This window comes from Gekko japonicus, unplaced genomic scaffold (assembly GCF_001447785.1).
Source record: "Gekko japonicus isolate JY-2015 unplaced genomic scaffold, Gekko_japonicus_V1.1 scaffold269, whole genome shotgun sequence".
Taxonomy (NCBI): domain Eukaryota; kingdom Metazoa; phylum Chordata; class Lepidosauria; order Squamata; family Gekkonidae; genus Gekko; species Gekko japonicus.
In genome coordinates, this window is record NW_015168659.1 from 810,540 (window position 1) to 834,297 (window position 23,758).

A 23,758-nucleotide genomic window follows, 5' to 3' on the forward strand; every position below is an offset into this window, starting at 1 on the left:
TTGTGCTTTTGTTACTTGGAGGCAGCAGACCCTTGCCTCCCAATATTAATGGATCTAGCCATTCACAGTGATCCCTGGAACAGATCTACCACAAATGGCAAAAGTCTACTGTACCAGTTATGTATTAATCTGTATTGTAAATCTGAAGAGATATTTATGACAACACTGTAGAAGGATTTAGAATATGAAGATAGTCCTTCTGCTTGGCATTTTTTTTGTTTTGTTTACAGATGGCTCTTCTTTTTCTTTGTGTTTAGTAGTCTGGCACAATATTATTTAAATGGCTGGTCAATAGCATTTATCACCAAATAAATTTGCTGAGCTCTGTAAAAACATGGATAGAAAATATTGACATTGTGGTGCAGAAAATGTATCTTTCTACCACATGTGGTGGAAATGCCCATAAGTGAGAAGCTGCGGGAAAATGGTAACAGAAGTAAACTCCGTTGGCATCAGATTGAAAGTTTCTTGCACACCAGAATTATTCTTATCTGATTGTGCAGTAAAGATTTTGCATGCGGGGCATGTGGTTTTGCACTGAATTCTATCACAGCTGCTTGCCTGGTGTTTACCCAACACTGAAAGAAATGCTCTGTCCTATGTAATAGGGACTGGTTAGGATGTTTCAAAGGTCTGTTTTATACAATTCATTTTAATAGTAATCAATCCTAAGCAGGTGTACTCAGAAATAAGTCCCATTTTATTCAATTGGCCTAATCCCAGTTTTCTGTGAATAGCAGCCCTCATCTATTGCATTCTAGAAGTGATAATTGGTGCATGGAAGCAGATGATTCAATGTATAGGCTAACTGTAGAACAATTGAAATAGCTTCTTTGCAATTTTATCTTTCCCCCCAAAATTTAGGACAAATTGGTGTTGTAACATATATTTTGAGGCAGTTCTATATTTTGTATCAATTTTTCAAAAAGGTTTCCACACTGAGAAAATATTCACATATGCTTGTCTGTTACCTGGCAATATCAAGTGATGCTGACCTGCGTGTGTGGAATGGCTGTGGATCAGCTCAAATACCACAAATTGGGCGGACAGGTGGGTCAGCAGCTTCAACAAGAGACATCGAGCCAGATGTGGAGGAAGCAAATATATTGTTTCTGTTCCTCGTTTTGGCTGGGCCATATGAAACACTTGCCACTACAGGGAATTTGCATTTCATTCCCTCAGATGGGCAAGGCCAGAAAACCTGTCACTCCAGAGTGCTGAATGGTAGCCTGTTTTTCACTGTAGCAGCTTCCCAGATGGTTCATAAAGCTCTCTCCCCATCTTCAAAAGCAGCTTTTGTATGTGAGGGGAAGGCAGCTATGATAGGCCTTGACAATTGCAGGAGCCAGGTTTCCATTGCAACCTGGGGTCTGCGGCTGTTGCCTAGAGCTTCAGCGTCCCTCAGCCCATAAACTCTGTTGCAGAGTTTAAAAGAAGAAGGAGAAAAAGGGGGAGTCTGCCCTTAGGAGGAATGCCCTGCAACACTTCTAGCACACAGCTAATATGTTGCTAGGATATGAGCTCTGCAGCAAACAGGGCTCAATCACTGCTGGCTCTCCTCGTCTGCTTAGTGGCAGGAGCACCAGCACCACTACCATGACCACACCAAAGAAGGTCAACTTTCACCTTTGCTGGGAACTTCTGCTTTCTGCTGCCATAGCCAGGGAAAGCTGAAGGCAGGCAGGTGGCTAAAGTTGGTGAGGTGGGCAAAGGTAAGGGACTTTTCCCACAAGGGTTTGGGAGGGCATAGAGAAACATGGCCTGGCGAGGAAGCAATAAGTCTTTCAGTCTTCCAGCCCACTGGAATCGCAATAAGTCTTTCAGTCTTCCAGCCCACTTTCAGTGATACTGGAATAATTCTTAGCACAAATAATAGAGTAGATTGTGAGTGGTTTTATATTCAGTCATGGTGTACTAATTATACACACAGGATTATGCTCCAGATTTACTGAGTCACTGAAGTAGGTGTGTCTGTCTGAAAGTTATTCACCACCACCACCCCTCAAAGGATTCCATGCTTGGGTTGAAAAAGGAATAATGATTGAGGATTTTTCTTCTTTTATTTCTGTTCTAGTTACATAGAAGCCTAGTGTTAGCAGTTTGCTTGCCTTACAAAATTAGCATTGAACAAAAGAGGCTTGAGTATGCAAAAGCTTATGCTGCAATGCGTAGGGTTCTTGTTTTTGTTGACACAAACTTAACACAGCTGTCCCACTAGAACCTGTTAGCTCAGGTTCCCCCACCCCCCGGGTTGCGAGCCAATGGCTGGCAATTGACAGGTATGGGGGGGGGATGTGGGGCACTGTCGGCATGATGGCATTACATCATTTCTGGGAAAACGTAAAGTGATGTCCAGCTGCTCTAGGAATTGCTTGAAATTCTACCATAAAACTATAGAGTTCTTGGTGATTCCTAGAGTGGTGGGACAGCACTACCAGGTTTTCTTCAGAAGTGACATAACGTCTTTGTGCTGACAACTACATTTACTTTTATTTTTTCTCTCTCACTGGCTGCCAGAATGGTGGCAGGCAACAGGAGGTGGTGGTTGGGGATACCCTGCCCCCTGCGGGAACCTGCCATCCCTATTTTGTTTATATTCAGCGGAATCAATTGGAGTGTTTTTTATTACACAGAACAATGTACATGAAGCTTTACAGAGCACAAGAAGGTGAGCCCCTGCCCCAAGAAGATTACAATCTAGAATCTGAGATGAAGATGAACAAAGAGGGGAGAGAACATGGAGGTGGGGCAAAACTGGAGAAGAATATGTGTTCATTTCAATGACATATACATGGGCTTAGTTCCTGTAAACTGAGAGGGTGTGTGAAAGGTTTTCCTGGGCCGTGCCTCTTCAGGAAAACATTCTCACTTGGACAAAAAACTTTTGCACACTGTCTGGAATAAGATGAGGAAGAATCAATTCTGTACCTTATTCAGGAAGGCATTTCAGAGCCTTGGGCCAACTTTAGTAATGGCTCTGCTCTTTACAACTAACTGATGTTCTTTCTTCTTAGAACAGGCCTGACCTGCTGAATTTAGGGTTGCGAACTAGTGTGAAGAAAAATGTCCTCTCCCTTTAATAGAGGCTTCAAGTGTGTAAATGGACTGTTGAAATGTCTTGTAGCATGGAGGTAAATAACATCACTCGATAAATAATGTCCCACTAATCCTCCATTAAAGAGACAGGACATTTTTCTCCAAGCCTGTTGACAACTTCATTCGTCTCCATTAGGGCTGCCAAGCCCACCCCCAGGTCCCATTTCCTGCCACTGTTGGGAGCAGCAGGAGGAGAAAAATTAAAAAGAAAAATGAGACTTTGTCTACTTACAGGAAGCTCTTACCATAGTGTTTCTGACAATGCCTAGAGTTACCCAGAAAAGACAAAGGGTAGCTCCAGGAATCTCTGGAAACTCTATGGTGAGACCTTCTGGGTTTACCATAGAATTTCTGGCAATTCCTAGAGCTACCCTTTTCACTTCCAGGTAGCTCTATGGTAAAACCTTCCTCTCAGTAGACAAGGCTTTATTTTTCTGTTTAACTTTTCTCCTGGGGCTCTGCCCCCCCCCCCCGCCTTTGAGCCCATTGCCAGTTACTGCCTGGCAAGCATAGCTTAAGTGCTTTAGGATTTAGGGTGCTTAATTCTGAGGCTGGCTTCTAGGTCCAAAGAAAATTTGTTAAGGCCTGAGCTGTGATATCTTCTATAAATTCTGCATGATTCACAGATCATTTAGATAGATAGAGTCACACAGAAAGTTTGCCAGCTTGCTTTTTGATGTGTGTAAGATTAAAGTCAAGATTAAAGGAGAGCCCTTGTGGTAGTGGTTAGAGTGTTGGATTAGGAATGGGGGACCTGGCTTCATAGGTGATGTCTTTTTCTCTTAATCCCTTGCAATATTAGGAAGGGTATTGAAAACAGATCAGCCAATATCATAATGCCCCTATATGAATCAATGGTGCGACCTCATTTGGAATACTGTGTGCAGTTCTGGTCACCACACCTTAAAAAGGGTATTATAGCTTTGGAAAAAGTGCAGAAAAGGGCAACTCGAATGATAAAAGGGTTGGAACACTTTCCCTATGAGGAAAGGTTAAAGCGCTTAGGGCTCTTTAGCTTGGAGAAACGACGACTGAGGGGTGACATGATTGAGGTTTATAAGATTATGCATGGGAGAGAGCAGGTAGAGAAAGAGGTACTTTTCTCCCTTTTTCACAATACAAGAACTCGTGGGCACTCAATGAAATTGCTGAGCAGTCGGGTTAGAACGGATAAAAGGAAGTACTGGGCCGTAGAACGGATAAAAGGAAGTTCCATGTGTTAATCACCCAAAGAGTGATTAACACTTGGAATTCACTGCCACAGGAAGTGGTGGCGGCTACCAGCGTGGACGGCTTCAAAGGGAATTAGATAAGCATATGAAGCAGAGGTCCATCAGTGCTATTAGCCACAAGGTATAATTAGGGGCTCTGGGGCAAGTGATGCTCTGTCTTCTTGGTGCTTGGGGGTGGGTCAACAGTGGGAGGGCTTCTAATGTCCTGGCCCCACTGGTGGACCTCCTGATGTCACTGGTATTTCTGGCCACTGTGTGACACAGAGTGTTGGAGTGGATGGGCCTTTGGCCTGATCCAACATTGTCGTCTCTTATGTTCTTATGTTAATTTTCTTATCAGCAAATATAATTTTGAATAGTACTATAGTTAGGTGTACTTTGCATGTATTTGACTGAAATACGTTTTTGATTTGTTTTGATTCAGTTATCTGTGTAATGCCCCTTAAAGTCTTACACTATTTGGTATTAAAAACAAAATGGGGGAAAACCATAGTACCTTTCAACAGAGGCAACTGAAATATTTTGTTGTAGGTGATTGTGCCTTGTTTGACTCAGAGAGAATATATTGTTAATCATACAAATGTTCTGAGATTTGTGATACTATTGTTAATCATACAAATGTTCTGAGATTTGTGATACTGAAGACTGAAATCCATAACCTTCTTTCTGCTGTTCCAGTCACTTTTCTGTTACCTCACAAGGTGGCAGTGTTGCATTAGCTTATCACTGGATTCACTGAGACAGGAATAAAGAATGTGATGTCTTTAGCTAATATTATAAGGGACTGGCACTTTTAAAGACTCTTAACAGAGCAATCTTAAACAATGTTACCCCTTCTAGGTGAAGTCAGTGGGCTTAGAAGGTTTTAAAATGCTCTGCAGGAGGGCTGTGGGGTGGTGCTGGTGGGGCTGAATGTTCCTTTGAGGTCCACTTTCCTTCTTGCTGCATTTGGGGACTTTCTTCATTTTGTTCCTTGAAATTGTTTTTGCCTGTGTTTTGGCAGCTGCTAAAATTTTAACTGGAGCTATTGGTATAAAACGGAGACGAACAACCTTTTTTGGCCTGAGTGCCAAAAGAAAGATTATGTTTACACATAGTAGGGTTGCCAGATCCAGGGTGGGAAACTCCTGGAGATTTGGGTATGGAGCCTGGGGAGGTCAGGGACATCCATTTTCTCTTTAGTCTGGAGAAGAGCTGTAATCCCAGGAGATCCCCAAGCCCCCCCCCCCGAGGCTGGCATGCCTGCCCCATAGAGAACTTGGTGCCCCTGTAAACTAAGGGAGAGGGGGATGATGGTTGTGCTGACCACAGCAGCAGGACTGGGGGTGGGCAGCAGTAGCAATGGTGTCTGCTCTTCAGAGAGGTGGTGTCACCACATACACAGCTGGCAACCTCCTGTGCCTGCTGACAGTCTGAGCACAATGCAACACCAATTGTTTGAGTGGAGCCTCTGGCACTTAAGGTGCAGCAGTGGTAATACCGCTCTTGAAGAAACCATCATTGGATCCTTCCAATCTGTCCAATTACCACCCAGTTTCGAACCGCTCATTTCTGGGCAAGGTAATTGAGAGAGTGGTGGCAGAGCAGCTTCAGGCTTTCCTGGAGGAGACATAGATCCATTCCAGTCCAGTTTCCAGACTGGTCACGGTATGGAGACCATGCTTGTCACCTTCATGGGCAATCTCTGCAGGCAGCTGGATCAAGATGGGTCAGCACTGCTGTTACAGTTTGACTTGACAGCAGCATTCTACACAGTCAATCACAATCTGCTGGCTTACTGCCTTGCTGACATTGGCATATGTAAGACAGCCCTCCATGGTTGGGGACAGAGGGTGGTGCTAAGAGAGAGGGTTTACCTCGATACCCCATGGTCTGTGAGGTCACTCAGGGGGCTATTTTCTCTCCAATGTTATTTAACATCTGCACATGCCTCCTCGCCCAGCTGGTGTGGAGTTTTGGGCTGGGGTGTCATCAGTATTTTGATGAAACTCAGCTATATCTGCTGATGGACAGCAGACCAGACACCACCCCAAGTAATCTGGCTGAGGGCTTGAAGGCCGTGGTTGGATGGTTGAAGCGAAGTTGGTGGAGACTGAATCCATCTAAGACAGAGGTTCTCTGGCTGGGTGGGGGAGATTCAGGACTTGGGGGCCAACTACTTGCTCTTGATCATGCACCGCTAACTCTGGCGCAAACACTCAAGAGTTTGGGTGTGCTCCTGGATGCCTCCTTATCAATGGAGGCCCAGGTCACAAATGTTGTCAGATTGGTGTTTTTCCAACTATACTAGGTTAGGCAACTGGCCCCCTTCCGTGTAACAGTCATCTCTAGCTTAGACTACTGTAACTCACTCTGCGTAGGCCTACCCTTGAAGCTGACCCAGAGATAATAACTGGTCCAGAATTCAATGGCTCGGGTTCTTACGGGAACCCCATTAACAGTGCACATTCGATCTGTGCTTCGCCAGCTGCACTGGCTCCAGATTAAGTACCAAGTCAGATTCAAGGTTTTGGTTTTGACCTTTAAGGCCCTTAATGGTCATGGACCAATGTACCTTCGGGACTGCCTCTCCTGGTATGTCCCCTGGAGAGCATTGTGCTCAGGCAAAAACAAATCTGCTGGAGGTCCCTGACCCAAAGAGTGTCCAGCTGTTGTCAACCAGAGCCAGGGATTTCTCTGTCCTGGTTCTGACGTGGTGGAACTCTCTGCTGACTGACATCTGGGCCCTGTGGGATCTACTGCAATTCTGCAGGGCCTGCAAGGCAGAGATGTTCCGCCAGGCATACAGCTGATGACAGCAACGGTATGGTTAGTCCTCCTCTCTCCCCTCCCTCCCATGCTGATCAGGGTTAGGAAACCTGTAATAATGGTGCCTTAGGATGCAGGACCTTATTGCTGCATAGCTCTTAATTTTAACAGTTTAGATTATGACGTATTTGCTTTTAACTTGTTGTACACCGCCCTGAGCCCGCTTCGCGGGGAGGGTGATATAAAAATCTAATAAACAACAACAACAACTGCTGGTCCAAATAAGTTCCAGAATTGTAGTCTGACTTAGCCTGATCTTGATTGATCATCCCCTGCTTTTGAGGTGCCATGCTGAGGAATAAGGTTGCCATCTTATTTCCAGGTGGGGCCTGGAGATCTCCTGGAATTAAAACTGACCTCCAGACTACAGAGACTAGTTCCCCTGGAGAAAATGACTGCTTTGGAGGGTGGACTGTATTGCATTACATCCTCCTGAGATTCCTCTCCTTGCTAAAACTTTCTGTCCCCAGCTTCTACCCCCATATCTGCAGGAATTTCCCAACCCAGAGCTGGCAACCTTATTGGAAGGTGAACTCCTGCTGCTGCATCCTGGTCCCCACCACTTCTTGAATGAGCATGGGGGGGGGATGGGGAAATGGGGAAGATGTTATCAATGTCTTGATGTCATTTTTGATGAAAACCTAAAAGTCACTTCATTAGAAGTCACATCGTACGATTGCACTGAGATCAGTGAAATCGTAGAGCATTGGTAACGTCACTTCCAGCTGTTAACAATGTCTTTTTCCCTCATGCCCCACCCTCCAAAGCCTCCTGGGTATTTCAAGCAACCCTATCAAGCAAAGTTGCCTGGTGGCAAGAATGCCAAAGACTGCCTTTGATGGTACAGAGCATCACTATAATATTGTTGTGAGCACAAAGCAAGGAACTGTTTTTTATCTTTAGAGCCCTAAGTGTTGTGGGACCAAATTATCTGAAGGACTTAGGGTTGCCAGACACCCCCCCCAGTGGAGGTGGGGGTCCCTGCCACCAGGCCTCATCTCCCTGCTACCAATCAGCTGGCCGGTTTAAAAAAACTTCCACTTTCAAACCGGGAAGAGGGATGGGTTTTGTTTTTGCAAGCATCACAAGCCCCGGGGGAGGCTGAGACTCCCCCGGAAAATTTCAGAGGTAGCCCCCGCCCCTGCGCCCCCCTGACGTGGTGGAACTCTCTGCTGACTGACATCTGGGCCCTGTGGGATCTACTGCAATTCTGCAGGGCCTGCAAGGCAGAGATGTTCCGCCAGGCATACAGCTGATGACAGCAACGGTATGGTTAGTCCTCCTCTCTCCCCTCCCTCCCATGCTGATCAGGGTTAGGAAACCTGTAATAATGGTGCCTTAGGATGCAGGACCTTGTTGCTGCATAGCTCTTAATTTTAAAAGTTTAAATTATTACGTATTTGCTTTTAACTTGTTGTACACCGCCCTGAGTCCGCTTCGCGGGGAGGGTGATATAAAAATCTAATTAGCAACAACAACAACTGCTGGTCCAAATAAGTTCCAGAACTGCCATGCTGAGGAATAAGGTTGCCATCTTATTTCCAGGTGGGGCCTGGAGATCTCCTGGAATTAAAACTGACCTCCAGACTACAGAGACTAGTTCCCCTGGAGAAAATGACTGCTTTGGAGGGTGGACTGTATTGCATTACATCCTCCTGAGATTCCTCTCCTTGCTAAAACTTTCTGTCCCCAGCTTCTACCCCCATATCTGCAGGAATTTCCCAACCCAGAGCTGGCAACCTTATTGGAAGGTGAACTCCTGCTGCTGCATCCTGGTCCCCACCACTTCTTGAATGAGCATGGGGGGGGGATGGGGAAATGGGGAAGATGTTATCAATGTCTTGATGTCATTTTTGATGAAAACCTAAAAGTCACTTCATTAGAAGTCACACCGTACGATTGCACTGAGATCAGTGAAATCGTAGAGCATTGGTAACGTCACTTCCAGCTGTTAACAATGTCTTTTTCCCTCATGCCCCACCCTCCAAAGCCTCCTGGGTATTTCAAGCAACCCTATCAAGCAAAGTTGCCTGGTGGCAAGAATGCCAAAGACTGCCTTTGATGGTACAGAGCATCACTATAATATTGTTGTGAGCACAAAGCAAGGAACTGTTTTTTATCTTTAGAGCCCTAAGTGTTGTGGGACCAAATTATCTGAAGGACTTAGGGTTGCCAGACTTGCCTCCCCCAGTGGAGGTGGGGGTCCCTGCCACCAGGCCCCATCTCCCTGCTACCAATCAGCTGGCCGGTGGAGGATACTTACCTGTAAAAAGAACAAGGCCCAGTCAACATTGCAGCAATGTGTCTATGTCTATGTTTCCGGTGTGACCCAGAAGTGAAATTATCATGTCAGCAACATTGGGGTGACATTCTGGTATTTGGGAAAAAACTCTATGGCAGAGGCCAAATTGACCATAGACTTTTTTTGCCCAAATACCAGAGCAGTGCCCTGCATGACAATGTCACTTCTGGGTCATGCTGGAAGTGATATACACACATCACTGCGACATCTGCTGGGCCTCCCTCCTGCACCTGGCAAGTCCCCCTCCATCCCCTGCCAGTTGTCAGGAGGGACCTGGAAACCTCAGCGGGACTTTAAAGCTCATGCTATCTGAAGGACAGCCTCCTGTGCTATGAACCTACCCAGATTCTTAGATCAAGGCCCAAGGCTTTCTTCCATTCCTCTCTTCCATCTGAGTTAAGGCAGGACATGGATTTTTCTTCTGTGGCACCTAGACTCTGCAATACCCTCCCAAGGGAGGTCTGTGTGTCCCCATCTTTTCTTCAGTTTGTACTGTATAAAATTGGCTGTTCTGGAAGGCATTTCATGTTAGCTGATTTTGTTTTGTTTGCTGAATTCTATTAAAAGGTTGTTCCTTGAGGTCTCGGCTTCTCTTTTGCTCTATTTTATTGATTTTGTTTTTATGGATTTTACTGTTCACTGCTTGGGCAAGATCTTTTTCACAAAAAGGTGCAATAAAAAGCTTAAATAAATACATGTTAATGTGGCTTCCTCCATATGTGTAGCCTGGGGTAACTGAACCCTTTGTTGCCCTGAGTGGTAAGTGAACCTGCGTGATAAGTAAAGAATACTGGCAAACCTAATGAAGACAATGAGGGCTTATCCTTGGAGTTAATTTCACTTTCCAGAAACTTGTGGAACTTGTAAAGTAGTATTAAGTTATGATGTCCAGAGTGTCTTTCCTCCAGTAGTCATCAGAGACAGCCTCCATCCATCAGGGCTGCAGTCCTAAGGATACTTTCCAGGGTTTAAGCCACATTGAATAACATGTAATTTACTTTTGAGTAGACCTATTTAGGACTAGACATGAGGAAATCTTCAGAACTGATCAGCAGTTACTACTTTTTTATTTATTGAATTTATCTGATATGAGAAGCGATCTGGCAAATCCACCTTCATATTGGTTGGTTCAAGATGCCAGTCTGATACCTCATCCATCAAACTATTTTAAGTGCCCTACAAGATTATCCCAAATTGTCTTTGACTTAGAAGTTAGGTATATGAACACGTAAGCTGTTTTATACTGAATCAGAGCATTGTTCCATCAAGGTCAGTTTTGTTTCCTTAGCGGCTCTCCAAGGTCTCAGGGAGAGGTCTTTCATATCACCTACTGCCTGGTCCTTTTGAACTGGAGATGCTGGGGATTGAACCCTGAACCTTCCGATGGCCCTCCTCCGCAATATAGTTTTCCTTAATTTACTTCTGTAAGTATTTTCAAGTGTTAGTGCTTGTCGTGACCATTCATATATCATCTCTTTTCCAGATATGATGAGGACTCCAGTTTCTCAAACTGGCTACACATTAAAAAGACAATTATTGCCCTTACCATTTTTATATAGTCTCTATTACCTTTAAGTTCTGAGATTTTGACTGTGTAGCAAAATCTGCTTTAATAGCTGATCATTAATTGGAGGCACAGAGCCATGTATTAGGGTAGCTCATTTAATGAAAGTCTAAGGCTTGAGAACTGCTCCTTTTCTGCACATCCATTGTGGGATCTTCTAGCCGGCTGAGACAATAACATCTCTGCTGAGCTTTTTTCCCTCTCTGCTGGAAAGATTACAATTTCATTTTGCAGAATGAGTTATGTCTGGCGCATAATTAATTTCCCCCAAAAGGTGAAAATGCTGAAAAGGTCTTAAATAGGGATTTGGCTTCACTCATACTGAGGAGGATCATAGTTCTTAACAAAGGCTACAGCTAAAGATTTTTTTAAAAAATTAAAAAGCACAGTAGCAGAAAGATGTTGCAATTTAATTCTGCTGTCTTTGGATTCTGGCAGCTTAGCGTACGATGTTAGTTTGCATAATAAATGCAAGCAAAGGACCAGGCATGTTATTCATGATTGGCAAATTGCTTCTTGTTGATTGTGGTTCATCTAGAGTTCTATGTCAGAGATCTGACATTTAGGCCAGGAATATGAAAAAAGCACTGCCGGGTGAGAATTCTCTTTTAAACAATGGCCATCCAGATTCTTGTTGAAAGTGTTACCCAAAGTGGCAGTCTCCTATTTAATTGGGGGAATTAGCTTAAGGAGACAGAGCAAGAGGCGGGTACCTGGGATCTCCACCAATGTATACCAAGATTTTTCTCTTTTAAGAGAACTCTCAAATAAACCAGGCAGATGTTCAACCAGAAAGGCTTTTTATTAAAAGAGAACTAAAAGGGCAAAACAGACACACAAACACACTTAAGCACATACAAGGCTAGCTAAGAGGAAATAAGGGAGGAGCGGGAATAGTTGAGGGAAAATGGGCTATAATTACCACATTTTATAGAGGTCTACAGAAGCAGCAGCAAAATGGCCAGTGTTTCACAGGGAGAAGAGAAGAAACCCACAAAGTGGGGGTACATGCTGTTGGTACCACGCACACTGTACTGGTAGCTAGGTACTCCAGATATAGAGCAAAATACTCCCTGGGGCAAGCTGAAATACGTGCCCCCAAAACAATAACTTGATGGGTTTTTTCAGAGGTGGGCAATGATTAAGAGCCAAAGAATAATAGAATCAGAGTTGAAAGGTACCTCCAGGGTCATCTAGTCCAACCCCCTGCACAATGCAGGAAATTCACAAATACCTCTCTCTCACACACAGTGACCCCTGTTCCATGCCCAGAAGATGACAAAAAACCTCCAGGATCTCCAGCCAAACTGGCCTGGAGAAAAATTGCTTCCTGACCCCAAAGTGGCAATCAGCATTCCCCTGGGTGTGTAAGAAAGGACCACAAGAGCTAAGCAGCCCTTCCTGTCCTCCCTCTCATGATCTGCCTAACTTCACGCAATCAGCATTGCTGTCAGATGGCCATCTAGCCTCTGAAAATCTCCAGATAAGGAGAACTCACCACCTCCTTAGGAAGCCTGTTCCACTGAGGAACCACTCTGTCAGGAAGTTCTTTCTAATAAGAATAAAAGAGAAGCCAATGTTGGATCAGGCCAATGGCCCATCCAGTCTAACACTCTGTCACATAGTGGCCAAAAATACCAGGTGCCATAAGAAGGTCCACCAATGGGGCCAGGACACTAGAAGCCCTCCCACTGTTGGCCCCCTCAAGTACCAAGAATACAGAGCATCACTCGCCCCAGACCAAGAGATCCTATCTATACCTTGTGGCTAATAGCCACTGATGGACCTCTGCTCCATATGTTTATTCAATTCCCTGTTGAAGCCATCCATGCTTGTAGCTGCCACCACCTCCTGTGGGAGTGAATGTTTAGCTGAAAACTCTTCTGATTGAATGTCAACCCTTTGGTTCTGGTCCGACCTTCTGGGGCAACAGAAAACAACTCCATACCATCCTCTATATGACAGCTCTTTAAGTACTTGAAGATGATTTCATATCACCTCTTAGTTGTCTCCTCTCCATGCTAAACATACCCAGCTCCTTCAGCCTTTCTTTATGGGACAGTCTCCAGACCCCTCACCATCTTCATTGCCCTCCTCTGGATACGTTCCAGGTTGTCTATATCCTTCTTAAAACTGAATGCAATACTCTAAGTGAGGTCTAACCATAGCAGAGTAAAGTGATCACTTCCCATGATCTGAACACTATACTTCTGTTGATACAGCCCAACATTGCATTTGCCTTTTTAGCTGCCATTACACTCTGCTGACTCATGTTCAGTATATGGTCTACTAAAACCCCTAGATCCTTTTTGCACATACTACTGCCAAGACAAATCTCCCCCATCCTATAATGATGCATTATACCTAAATGCCAAACTTTACATTTATCACCATTGTAATTCATTTTGTTTTAGCCCAGTTTTCCAGGCTGTCAAGGGAGACGCTTGATGGGGCTTGGGAGAAGCTTGATGGGATTTCCTGAAGTGGACTACAGGTGTAAATGGTGCTTGGTGTAACCCTGTAAGTACTGGATGGGAAAAGCTAGCAGGTTTGGTGAACAGTGCTAAGTGTTGCTTAATTAGGGTAAATGGGTGCACAGAAGTGAGGCTGGGTGTTGATGAGATTAGTCAATAGGTTCTTGGAAGACACATTGTCCCAAATTATGTGTCTCTCTAGGGTGGGGAGGAAGTCATGGTGTTGATGAGATTAGTCAATAGGTTCTAGGGTGGGGAGGAGGTCATTAGTTAGCCAGCCACTCTTACTCACACTTCTAAACTACATATCTAGGCTTGTCTCTGGCTGGCATCCATTTTGTGTCATTTTGGGCCAGGCAATGTATTGCACTTATGATATTTGAGATGGTATTTTAGGAAGGGTATTTATGGTTTTCTGTCTATAAACTGCCCCTCAGTGAGAGGAGGGGTCAGACTGCTAACAATTGTTTATAAACTGGCCATGGAAATAGCAACATCCCCCCGCCCCATCCACCTGCCTTCTTGCAATGGTGGCTATGGGCGTGCACTGAGAATTTTTTTTGTTAGAGTTTTGGACTGGGGGGAGGGGAGATTTTTTTTACCATGATTACTTCATTTGGGGTAGGGTGCTACCAGTCTGGATTAGTAATCTGTGTGGTGTTTTGGAGGTCGAGATTTTCCACACATGCACGCCACAAACACAATTATTTTTTAAGGGACAGCCAGTTCATGGGTCTACATGGCAGTCATTGAAGATAATGCCACCAAATTTGTTCTGAACAGTCTTCTTTCTTGTCTCAAGACTGCCAGAGTTCAAGCACAGTCAACAAAGAGGCATATTTTACTGGACCCTGAAGTAGGTGAGTTTTCACATGTTCACTACAGTGGAATGACAGACCCTGGGACTGAATAAACTGATCTGGGCCTTGAATGACAGCCCCCAGACTGGAATGACAGTCTCTGGGAGTAGCTTAAATGTTCTGGTACTAGAAAGACTGGCTCCAGAGTGGAATGACTGTCCCTGGGATTGGAATCAGTGCTCTCAACTGGAATGACAGCCTCCAGAGTGAAATGATGATTTGTGAGATAGCAAAGAGTTCTGTAATGAGAATGACAGCCCACAAAGTGGAATGATAGTCCCTGGGGGAGGAATGAGTGCCCTTGTTACCAGTAAGTCCCCCTGATGGTTGTCAGTCCCTAGCTCACAGGGACTGACATTCCATTTTTGGGTTGTCATTCCAGTCCCAGAGCAGTTTATCTGGTCCCAGGAACCATCATTCAATTCTGGAGGCTGTTATTCCAGGCCCAGAGCAGATTTCTCCAAATCTCTTCTGCATTTTCATTGCAATGTTTCTTTCATATGATGTATTTCAATTATGTAAGTCATTTAGCATTCCTGACTCCCATTATATCCAATGGGCTTTCAGCCATATTTCTTCTCCCCCCCCCCAATGAGCATTCTTGTCATTGCTTTTAGTACATTCCCTGCAGGTACCATTCTTTTCAATACCCAATTCCAGGCTTTGAGGCAGCAGTCATTGAACATAACACCACCAAATTTGCATGGAATTCAGTCTTCCCTCTCCTCTCAAGACCCCCCAAATTTCAAACTCATGCAACAAAGGGGCTCCATTTTACTAAACCCCGAAGTAGATGACTTTTCATGCACACATACTGCAGACATCATTCATTTAAGTTGACAGCCAATTTCAGGGTCTGGGGCAGCAGTCATGAAGATAAAACCAAAAATGATTGGCTGGAACCACTCTGTGCACCTCCCTTACAAGGATCTGAGTGATTGGAAGGATGCTGTTGTCTGGGAAACCAGTGGAATCAAGGAACAATACAGTGAATGCATGCAAAAACCTCCACAGATTTTTCAGGGATGGTTATTTAATTTCACTAAGAATAATAGATTGCTAATATACCATTTTGGGAAACAATTGTAACAACTGAAACAGTAGAACAAATTTAGAGTCCAATGGCACCTTTAAGACCAATGAACGTTTATTTGAGGTATGAGCTTTTGTGTGCAAGGCACACTTTTTCAAATACATTGGAATGGTAGATGAGATGCTAAACTTATAGACAGGGATTTAACAGCAAATTAAGAAGAAGAAGAGGAGATTAGATTTATACCCCATCCTTCACTACCTGAAGAAGTGTCAGAGTGGCTTACAAACTCCTTTCCCTTCCCCTCCCCACAACTGACACTCTGTGAGGTAGGTGGGGCTGAGAGAGCTCTTTCAAGAACTGTCCTTGAGAGAACAGCTGTGCCAGAACTATGGCTTGCTCAAGGTCATCCAGCAGGTGCAAGTGGAGGAGTGGGTAATCAGACCCAATTCTCCAAGATTAGAGTCCGTGCACTTAACCACTACACCACTTCACCAAACATGTAACATGATGATGTTTAAGTTGTGCAAAGTGAAAGACTAAATAACAAGGTTATAAGGTCAACAGTTGTAAAGCAATAAATATGTCAAAATAGCAGATGAATGACTAAAGGTGTTTTTTCTAATTGTGGGAAGTAACAGAATCTTAATTACCTCCTCTCAGGCATGGAGGGTGTGTGGAGGGCACTTTACAGTATATTTTGAGCTGGATGTAATGTTGTCAGCAGACATCCATTCAGTATTCTAATATACTATTCTGAAAAAGAAATACACTAAAATACAGAGGATTTATAGTCCTTCTTGTTGAGAATACATATGTGAGGACTGAATTAGTTAGCATGTGTAATGGGATAAAAATCCAAAATCCCTGTTGAGTCCTAGAGAGGTTTTTGTTCCAAGTGTTGTAATAACTTGTGATTCAGCAATTTCCCTTATGACCTTAACTGGATCCAAAGGAGGAGGAAGGGAAATTCCAACTCACTTGAGTGTAGTTGCTGATTGGCTAGCCCTCCTCATTGATGTCAGCAGCCCACACCAAGGGCAACTAACCAGTTAACAACCATATGTTTGCATGGTGCTTACTGAGGCACCCTGGAAGCACTATTGGCTGGAGTAAGGGTGGAAATTCTCCTCTGCCCTTGATCACGTTGCAGTAGCAGCTGACAGTTACAGCTAGTTTCACTGCTGATAGTGATAGTGATTGATACCTTTGTCTATGAATCTATCTAGTCCTTTTTCAAGCACCCCAGTCTGTGGTTATATCAGTACATCTTCTGACAAAGAGTTATTGGCCAGTTAATTACACATTGTATGAAGGACCTTCTTTTGTCTGTTCTGAACCTACTGCTAATTAATTTTTTGGCACATTTCCCAAGGTCTAGTTTTATGAGAAAAGGAGACACATTTCTGAGGAGTTCTTCAAGCATCCTTTCAGAAATGTAAGTTCCATGGTAATTTGAACCATTGAAAGGCATGAGGAGTGGCAACAAAAGAGATGTGTGGCTGGAAAAGCATAAAGACATGTAAGTCCTTGAAACCTCTGAATAGCAGTGCCAGGAGGTAACATCAAGGGGAGGCCTTGTGCCATGTTCATAGGTGCTGTCGGGCAACTGTGTGAAAGAGGGCACTGGACTAGATGGACCTGTGGTCTGTTCCAGCAATGTTCTTAGGTGAGGGTGAAAGGTAAGGCACAATTTTTTTTTTTTTTAAGTCAAGCCACCCTCCTATCTGTTTCTAAGATAGATGCTCCTTGCAGATGCCTCCCAGGTTTTTCTATAGCAGTTCCCTCTGCAAGGAAGTTTATTAAATCAGGAATTCGCTCTTCCCTTGGGGAAAGAGAAACTTTGAGGGAGAAGCAAGGGGACCCCAGGAAACACATGGGTGGATTCCATGGTACTCATAGGCACCACCTTGGGGACCATTGCCCCACAAGATCATAAGAAGTGCCCTGCTGGATCAGACCAGTGATACATCTAGTCTAGCATCCTGTCTTACACAGTGGCCAACCAGTTCCTCTGGAGGTCCAACAACAGGCATAGGGGCCCAGGCCTCCCCCTGATGTTGCCTCCTGGCTCTGGGATTCAGAGGTTTCCTGCCTCCAAATGTGATGGTTCCCTTTAGTCACCATGGCTAATAGCCAAGATCAGCATTTTCCATCACACTTTGGCAAGAAGTGAGTACTCTGTGAGCCAACTAGCCATTCACAGGATTCAAGCTCTGTGGACTGCTGACTGGTGCTGCTGTGACTTTGTTGTTTCTGCATTTTTCTTCATTACATCTTACCTTTCACCACCCACCACCTGGATGTTTATCAGGAGCAGTTCTATACCCAGATAACTGTCCCATCAAGGTTTACAGCTTGTTAGATTGTGTGTTCCTCTGGTTTCTCATCCTCCTTCTAGATGGGAATAGGCTAAAAGTAACACCTACTTTGGCTGAGTTCAAGGGATCACCTTTTTGGGGGGCAGGGAGGTTGTAGACCATACAATGGTAGCCACATGGGAGTTACTGCTGTTGACATTAATTTTGAAATGATTCATTTTTCTCCCTTTATCAGCCTTTAATCTTTTCTCCACCTAAAACATCTGACAATGTCACCTTCACACTGACACAAAATGCAGCACTTGCAAAAACCTGCCCAAGAAAGAATATCAGACAGGTGATAGCTTCATCAGGCTGAAGTTCTCCTGTGCAAAGACAAAAGTTCCTTTAATGAAAACTATATAATGCTAAAGGCATGCCTGCCTTCTACACGGGACACAAGAAGCAGCTATGTAAGAGAAATTCAAAAATAAGAGTATTGTGGCACCTTAAGAATTTACACTGCAATTCTAAACAGACTTTCGCCCTTCTAAACTTATTGAACTTCTGCTTAAGAGTGCACTGTAAGTCAATTTTCAGATAGAATGACTGATATACAGAGACAGTAATTTTTTAAAAATGTGTGGGTTAAAAAGCCTGGTTTTGTGATATTTCTTCGCAACATTCAAATGTATACCAATAAGCACAATGATAAGTCATGAGAATGTTGGAATAAATTTTGTCTTTAAGATGTAACTGGGCACCTGTTTTATGACCCCTTAGTTACATTGAGGAATGGGACAGTTGAGTCCCTGACTAAGCCTAGTGATTAATTGAACCTAATGATGAATTCTAATTTAGCTGTTTCCCACTGGAGTTTCCTGTTGAAGTTTCTTAGCTGAAGAATGCTGACTTTCAAGGTTGCAGCAGAGTGCCCTGGAAGACTTTTGTGTAGTGACTGATGTATTTATCAGTCATTCCATCAAAAATTGTTTTCAGATTCATAGTTCAGTACAAGACAAAACTTTAAGTTTTTCCCTGCCAAATTCTGAGTATCCAACAGATTAGATATAAATTTTGGTTTATGAACATCTCATTCTGACTAATCCTTTTAAGTTGTTCTGCTTGGTATATCCAACTGCGTATACTGGGAGCACATGCTACCCACAATTCTACTGATACACTAGTTGCCATTTTGTTTGAGTAGGATTCGATGCATATTTTTTTGTGCGGCATGTACTGTAGCTGAAAATATACGTGATGCCCTATTGAGATGAAATGGCAACTGTGCACATGAGGAACATTGCAGATAGTGTGTACTTCTAGGACACGGGGCTGGATACTCTCAAATGTAATGTCTGAAAAAGGCTACTGTGTCACTTGGAAGAACTGATTATGTGGCTTTTCAGCCAAGAGCAGAAAAGAATACCATGGTGCAGGTTCTGAACAGCAGACACAGTTTTTAGTCTGAAACTTCAGGGGCATACTCAAACTTTTCAAGAAGTATTAATTGGATTACTTGCTCTTGCTTACCTTGGTCCATGTACTGGTGAGTTCTGAACAAATGAAGCTGCCTTATATTGAATCAGACTCTTGGTCTAAAAATTCAGTATTGTCTAAGACTGGTGGTGCCTTTCCAGGGTCTCTGATGCATCTTCACATCATTTCACCAAGGTGTCTGGCTGCTCAGTCTTGGAAGCAGATTATAGGACTAGAGACAGGCTTGGTTGAAACCACAAAATGGATGGAAGGTGAGGTGCAGAGCCCAAATGTCAAACCAACAAATAATTTCCCTGTCCAAAATTTATCTGGGTCCATATTTGCCATAATGTCCATGCCCTGAATTCTTTCTCCCCCCTCCCCGCCTACTTGTGCATGTATTATTTCTTCATATGTAGCATAATCAATAGAGGCAATTCAGTGCCATAAGCAGTGGTGACAACTCCTGTTACATGACGTTAAGAAAAAATACTTGGAAATGGAGTACAGAACTATCAACAATTATTGCTAATGATAGCTAAATAGAACCTCCATGTATAGAGGCAGTATACTTCTGAATATCAGATGCTAAATGAAAACCACAGGGCAGCTTTAAGAGGCAAAGAGCTGCCAGGATCTCCTTCAGGCTCACTTCCTTCCCAGACACCATCCCAAAATTCATTTCCTCAGATCTTCCCAATAAATTGTCCCTTCAGCTTTCACCTATTAAAAAAACCCTATTTTTCTCATGCACCACCAACTGTTTCTGTCCCAGCCCTTGTTTATCCCACATGGTCAAATCCACATGTTCTTATTCCATTCAGAATCTGTTCTTAAAAGGGGTTCTCCTGTTCAGTCTTCTTCCATGTTGGCAGCCCAATCACCTGCACTTCACTTTTACTGACTCCACCTCCAGGTTGGGAAAACTAAGGGGCAAGTCCTGTCTAACCAATGCAGCCTTCTGTAGTTTTCTAGAATGGCTAGAAGGGAATAAACCATACAGACCCTTTTGCTACTTAGGTCCCAATTAGGTATGGGCACGAACCAGCTGAAGTGTGTGACAAATTTTGGCTGGTTTGTGGTTCATTAACTGAAGTTCATGGCAGGTCAATCAGCATGGACTTTCCACAAATTTTTAAGCTGTTTGTGGTGATTCCTGAATGGATACATTTCCAAACAGTCTGTCTCTGCTCAATCTGAATGTTTACCAAACTTCAAAGCAATGGGGAGGGGGAACAGAACTTGGAGGGCATGTAGAGGAGCATCTGGGTGAAGTCCCCAGCAACTTTGATGTCTCTAGCTTGTGCAGGTTCCACTCTATACACTCCTGAACCTGCACCTGACATTTCCTCAGAAAGCGCTTTCCTGAGGGCACCATCTGGGGGGGGGGCATAACGGACTCTGTAAACCCAATCCTCACCAAATTTGGAAGGCAGGTAGAGGAGAGTCAGCTGGAGATCCCCTGTGAGTTTGGTGTCTCTAGCATTCCAAGGGGGGTCGTTCTACTGGGTCATGAACCTCATGAAACAAACCAGTTCATTTGGCAGCGAAAGGTTCATGACAGTTTGTGGTTCACAAACTGGACATACTACGAACCATGAACTGAACTGCATTTTTCCAGTTCATGTCCATCCCTAGTCCCAGGATATTGTTGATCAACTCTGAGGGGGGGGGAATTGCTTTAACATAACGGTGCCAATCAGGCACATATATACATGTGTTAATAGTTAAGGATGCCCCTCCCCTTTCCAAAATGCCACTATCTTTGCAGCATGATCTTCGCTTAGCATGTTGATCCCATCTTAGAGCCAAACCAGATCAGACAGCAGGGAATTTGGATTTCCAGATTCCTGTAAGTTGCTCTGGGAGCCAATCTCTCCCCCCCCCCCCAAAGTAGGATAAAATGGAATAAAGTAACTGCCAAACTCATAGTATTTTATGAAGATTTTAGATCCAGATTTGCCCTATGTCAAGTGTGCTAAATTTAATTAAACACCACAAAATACCATGTGGCACCTCAGTGACTAATACGTTAATTGCAGCATATGCTTTCATTGGTAAGTGCCTGCTTCTTCAGATGTCTTCTTCATTTTCATTCATTTTGAATATTCATTTCAGGCAGCTTTTAAAAAACAGTCATCGCAAATGATAAGGAAAGAATTAGTAGGCACATAGATGAACAAAACCTATTGAGGCAGACTCAGCACGGTTTCTGTAAGGGAAGATCTTGTCTCACTAACCTGTTAGTGTTCTTTGAGGGGGTGAACAAACATGTGGACAAGGGGGATCCAATAGATATTATTTACCTTGACTTCCAGAAAGCTTTTGATAAAGTTCCTCATCAAAGGCTCCTAAGTAAGCTCAAAAATCATGGGATAGAAGGACAAGTCCTTTTATGGATCAAAAACTGGCTAATTAATAGAAAACAGAGAGTGAGTATAAATGGGCAATTTTCTCAGTGGAGGGTGGTAAGCAGTGGGGTACCGCAGGGATCAGTACTTGGTCCACTGCTTTTTAACTTGTTCATTAATGATTTGGAGATGGGAGTAAGCAGTGAAGTGGCTAAATTTGCGGATGATACAAAGTTGTTCAGGGTGGTGAAAACCAGTGAGGATTGTGAGGCACTCCAAAGGGATCTGTCAAGGATGGGCGAGTGGGCGTCAACATGGCAAATGGGGTTCAATGTGACCAAGTGCAAGGTGATGCACATTGGAGCCAAAAATCCTAAATATAAATACACATTGATGGGGTCTGAACTGGCAGAGACTGAGCAAGAGAGAGATCTTGGAGTTGTAGTGGATAACTCACTGAAAATGTCGAGACAGTGTGTGACTGCAATAAAGAAGGCCAATGCTATGCTGGGGATTATTAGGAAGGGTATTGAAAACAGATCAGCCAATATAATAATGCCCCTATATAAATCAATGGTGAGACCTCATTTGGAATACTGTGTGCAGTTCTGGGCACCACACCTTAAAAAGGATATTATAGCTTTGGAAAAAGTGCAGAAAAGGGCAACTCGAATGATAAAAGGGTTGGAACACTTTCCCTATGAGGAAAGGTTAAAGCGCTTAGGGCTCTTTAGCTTGGAGAAAAGATGACTGAGGGGTGACATGATCGAGGTTTATAAGATTATGCATGGGAAAGAGCAGGTAGAGAAAGAGGTACTTTTCTCCCTTTCTCACAATACAAGAAATCGTGGGCACTCCATGAAACTGCAGAGCGGTCGGGTTAGAACGGATAAAAGGAAGTACTTCTTCACCCAAAGAGTGATTAACACATGGAATTCACTGCCACAGGAAGTGGTGGGTGCTACAAGCATGGACGGCTTCAAAAGGGAATTAGATAAGCATATGGAGCAGAGGTCCATCAGTGGCTATTAGCCACAAGGTATAGCTAGGGGCTCTGGGGCAAGTGATGCTCTGTCTTCTTGGTGCTTGGGGGGGGGTCAACAGTGGGAGGGCTTCTAATGTCCTGGCCCCACTGGTGGACCTCCTGATGGCACTGGTATTTCTGGCCACTGTGTGACACAGAGTGTTGGACTGGATGGGCCTTTGGCCTGATCCAACATTGGCGTCTCTTATGTTCTTATGTTCTTATGATATGTCAGGTACTAAGAATGATGATACACTGTTTGAAATAGAAAAAGCAGGAAATGTACCACCACAGGTGGCTACCGCTTTCATTCATCCCCTCTTAGGAGTGGAGCCAGATTTAAGGATAAGCTAGGTAAGCTACAGTTTAGGTCCTCACAATATGAGTGGCTTCTAAGGAAGAAGGGGACTTTTAAGGTGACATAATTTAGGCCCTTTTTGTTGCATAGCACCCATAGTTTTGAATCATGCTGATTCCATTGCAGGTACCACATGACTCTGGATGCTACTTCCAGAACTCAGTGAAGAATAGTGGTTTGACCCTAAGCAAGGATATCAATTGAGGGAAAGAAGAGGCAAAAAAAATGAGATGCTAATTTTCTCTGAAGCTTGTTTTCTGTTTTTTTTTAATATTTACTCGTTCTTTTGTATTGCACTTTACTAAGTCAGAATATCTGGACTTGAAGCATATAAGCGACTTTAATGAGCACCTTAAATGTAACAAATTACGCTCTTTGACTTAAAGCTATATTGTAACCATTATATGACCACCACCTCTTGGGTTTTTAGTGGTTATCTTTACTTTCTCCCGTAGTTTATAGTTTCCCCCTCCTTATTTCTTTGTAGTTTTGGAAAATAAAAAAATGTTTTTTTAAAAAAAGAATGGTGGTTTGTGTGCACCTGCAAGAACTTAAAAACAAGCTACTTTTGCACAGGCATGCAAAAAGCCAATCAGAACTCAGTTGTGTATGTGGCATTTCAGCATGTACATGAGCATCTCAGAGCATGGTACATGCAGCTGGATGTTGACAACACTAACTCAAAGCCCTAAGAACCACATGCTGAAAGCATTGTGAGAATGGACCTTACACAATATTTTTGCACCCCAGCTTTAGAAAGAGCATGTGTATCCATAAGCAAATTGCAGTCTTCAAGGTATGGCATACAAAGGGTTAAGTTTCTTCTTTGGAAGAAAAGTTTAGGCTGCATTGTAGTAGAACTGCACACTTTTAAAGA

The 23,758-nt window shown here is 43.6% G+C and overlaps 1 pseudogene; it reads left to right on the top strand.

Annotated features, from left to right (window-relative positions):
- The first annotated feature begins 5,977 nt into the window (after positions 1–5,977).
- Positions 5,978–23,758, top strand: part of LOC107113849 — a 127,394-nt pseudogene continuing 109,613 nt past the window's right edge.